Below are 4,263 nucleotides of genomic sequence, written 5' to 3' on the forward strand. Positions count from 1 at the left end.
GACATGGTGTATTTTGGCTCTCGTTAGGTTGTATTGGCATCTCCCCTCCTAAGGCAGGAGTAGTACCATTACATCAATCTCGGCGACTGGGTTGTGATAAAGAAGCCCATGAAGAAATCTTGCCTGAATCCCAGATGGCTCCTTCCAGGTTTTTTAGTCACTGCTGTCAGATGCTCAGGGATGCCTATCCGGATACATGGATCCCACACTCAGAAAGAGGCATAGGGCGGAGCAGAGGTGGTGGCACCCACTGCTGATGCACAAAGGGCAAATTCAGTGCAGCCTGGGAGCTGAGATGAAGAAGACGAGCAATGCACTCAAGTGCCTTATAGTCTGTTTCATGCAGATGCTGAATGAGTCACAAGTAGCCACAGAGACGCCCAACTGCAGGATCCATGAGCACAGATTTTGAGCCTGGAGAATGTACTAGCGGTGTGAGTAGAGTGTGTCAGGTAACGAAGGGTGGCCAAAGAGAAGTGAAAGACAAATAATTTCCATGTCCAGAGAATGAATCCTAGCGGTCATCAACAAGGACACAAAGATCAGTGAGCAAAGCAGCGACAAATGCAAGCAGCCAGTGGCCAAAAGATGAAACAGAAAGTGGGTGTCTTGTTGAGGGTACTCTGCTTCTGAATGGACATACTTTGCAGAGAGTGAAGCTGACTTGAACATGATGATCCCCTGACTGATTTTGATGAACCTCCATAGTTAAAGCTACCACATTTGTTTTCGACTCACTCTGGATTTTTGATTACACCGAAGTGACATTTCTAAATGACTGAACTTCCTAATTAAACTATGTAATTACCTTTAGAGCCGAGGAGCCAGTAGAAGAGTAGATATCATTTTAGAAGAAGAGTGACGTTAGAGTATGACTTTGAAAGCAACTGAATTTGAATTCCAAAAAAAGTTGTATTACTTATATACAAAAATTCCAAAAAATGTCCCAATGATACAGTGCAATGAAAACTAAATTCAAGGCTTAAATATCTGTTTTTACACAACTATGTGTTTATCTAAAGCATCTCTCACGAGACAAAACAGCCCTTCTAAGATGAACCAACCCAGGCTTCCAACGGACGGATTACACTACACATTGTCTACAGGCCTGAGCAGGCAGGCATGAGGGTGCTGTTGTCTCCATGCCACATCTACAAAAGGGCACCACCAGCTAACAATGTGTTAACAGAAGTTGGACAGGCCAGAAACTGCAGGGGTAGGTGGTAGGTAGATGCCAGGGGCAGGCACTTCTGGTTCATAGTGCTCAGGACACTGGCAAACCTGTTTTCACGCTGGGGACCAATGGGACCTGCTACCTCATCCGGGATACTGAAGTCAGTTCAAACAGGCCAACACAATCACAGGTGTCATAACATACTCCCACATAGCATTTTAAGAACCCTACCAGCCCAAGTTTTAATCAAATCAGCCTCTAAAAAATCCTATGGTCCGCAACACAATTGCTTATCATGTGAACTCACGCCTCCCCCGCCCCTTACACAAATTAGTGACAAAGGTGATCAACCGCACCTCCTTCGAGTGACCTTTCCCCAAACTGGACATGCTTGTGCCTCAAGCCAGGGTCTTTTCTTCAAACTGGACATGCTTTTGCATTCATTCTCTCTAGCACGGAGTATGGGGCCTGTGGTGTTCTTCCCTTATGTGTGGCTCAGGTGCTTGAAGGACTGAAGACAATTTAAAATGGAACATAGTTAATGAGCACTAAAAGGAGCACTCAGGAACCCAGGCACTTTGAAAAGTTAAGGCGACACAGTGTGTGCCACAGGAGATCTGCACCCCTCGACCAGGTCACTTTGAATGGCTCCATCTGCTTGCCGGATACAAAGAGGACTTAATTCAGTTTTTGCCAACTGATCAGTCCTGCAGAGTTCAAGAGCAACTGGCATTTGGTGTTTGATGATTGTTGCCTGTCATATCTTAAACGTACTCCCTGGGCTAGCACTGTGGGCTGCTTTCGGTTTGGGGTACTTGTGGCCCTTCGACCCAGACTTCCTTGGGCAAGAGCAAGCGAGCAGAGCACCACCAAGTACCGCCAGGAATGATCCCACCCAGCCAATGAAGATTGCAAGTCCAAACTCATACTTGGTATAGACAGGGGTGAAGACGTTGTACAAGTCTGCACAATCTTGTTGCCTTACCATGAACACGCAACCAGAGCAGCCAGACCTCCCAGCAGGAAGACGAAGACCCCGGTCATGGCGATGCAAGCCTTCTTCACCTTGTCATCTCCACCACACTTGGTGCATTTCATTCGTATGGTGGAAATGGCGATGCCCATGGCGGACACCACAATGGAAACCACCATGAGTGCTCACGTGGACTGTAGAGAAGCGGACAGTGCCAGGATGCTGTTGTACACCTTGCACTGCATCTGGCCTGTGCTCTGGATGGCGCAGCTCATCCACAGCCCCTGGTAGACGGTGATGGCAGTGATGAGGCTGTCCCTGGCGTAGGAGCTCTTCTGCCACTGGGGCAGGATGGTGGCCATGATCAGCCCGATCCAGCCCAGCAGGGCCAGCACAAAGCCCAGCATATGCAGTCCCGAGTTCGCCATGGTTGGTCCACACTTCCAGGCCTCCGCAGCACTCCTCTCCCGCTCCTGTCTCTCTTCCCCTGCCCGGATCCGGCGATCTCTTCCTCTCTGAGCCTCTGTCCGACCGGTGGTGCCTTCTCCCTTTCTCTTTAGAGTCTGGTATCTTAATTCATTGTAAAGAAGTCATCAGCTTTGTAGAAATTCGAACAATTAATTTATCAACAAGTGCTTGCCAATATTTGTCTGATTCACATTTTTCTTTTTCTAATTCACTAGAAACCATGGCAACCCTTTCACAAAATAAGCGTAGAGCATTAGTAGTTGTAGTAGCAATGTTTTCTATTATTCTAATTATATACTCTCTACTGAGTTTGAGTACTTCTCTCGAGCAAGTTACCCCTACAGCTAAACATACCCATGTTTCTGTAGCAAAACAATGTAGTTTAGAGAAGAAATTCCACTACAAAATAGCTCTGAGGGAAATGTCAATACTAATGTCTTTTTCAATCTTTTGAGTGAGTATACTTGTCTAATCCATGCCAAGGACTGTTACGTCTGCACCCATCTGCCTTCATCTGTGGTGGAAGCGATGAAATATCACCAAATCCCTCTCTCCTATGGTATTACCTGTAGTTAAATGTTGAGCGAGCTTTTTCTTCAAGGACAGTTTTAGCATTACTTCTCAAACTACCGTCTTTTTGTTAGAGATGCCCATGCTTAAGCTTTTAAACCCTCACACACAGTCTGTGAATACCGTTTGGCATTTCTTCAAATCTTTAACTAAACTTGACACTTCTCGAGCACATAGAACAAATCTAACTTGCACGTTGAGCCAGGTTGAGAAGGATTTCATTGATTATTTGGAAGACAGAATGGAGTAGATTGAAATGAAGGCAAAAAAGGAGGGAAGAAATCATACCATATTCGGAATAAGGAATAGGAGGGTTATAGGGACGTTTTTGGAACAACCAAGGTTGACTTTAGACTGGGAGAAACATGGAAAATTAGGTTTTACAAGGAGGAAAATAACTATTCAGTCTAAAAAAAATGGGATGAAGTGACTGTCCCAATAGGTTTCAACTTTTAGATTTTTCACTTTGTCCTTGCTTGAGATGACCCTGTTATTGCTGGTGTTTGCTATATTTGTGCAAAGTATCCATACTTTAAGCTTTCTTGCGATTATGGGGGAGATGCTATTTAGGTCTACTGTTTCCTAAGGTATATCACATAGAGAAGAGGGGAAATCAGGAAGTTATGCTTCCTGTAGAGTTAAGTGCACTGCCTCACAAATAGTGGGCGATATCTTGTTAGAACTGGCTATTTCTGGTAGGCTAAGGCTGACGCCACAGCCAGGCAGAAACCACCATTCTAGTCAGGTCAAGGAAGTCACACGCCAAGATAACCTCTGCTCACCCCCTTGGTAGCTTGGCACAAGCAGTAAGGCTAAACTCGGAGGCGATGTGTAAAGCATTTGCGCCAGCGCACAACAGCAACAACATACTAGGCACACCACAAAAGAGACTCCACACAAGGTTATTATAAAAATAACTTTTGTATTGAAAAAAAAACATCAGATAAAATCACACATGTACATTGTGCCAACTGGCACGGGCAACATTCATAAGGGATTATTTACAAGACAGGGCCACTGTCAGAATCAGATATAGCACCTTTAGAATAAGGAATAATAAACATAAAATGGTAATCAA

General features: G+C 45.0%; 1 pseudogene; it reads right to left on the minus strand.

Moving 5' to 3' along the window:
* Positions 1 to 1,931: 1,931 nt before the first annotated feature.
* LOC147726915 (claudin-7 pseudogene) lies at positions 1,932 to 2,575 on the minus strand (annotated as a pseudogene).
* Positions 2,576 to 4,263: the final 1,688 nt, after the last annotated feature.

This window comes from Lissotriton vulgaris, chromosome 3_1 (genome assembly GCF_964263255.1).
Source record: "Lissotriton vulgaris chromosome 3_1, aLisVul1.2, whole genome shotgun sequence".
NCBI lineage: Eukaryota > Metazoa > Chordata > Amphibia > Caudata > Salamandridae > Lissotriton > Lissotriton vulgaris.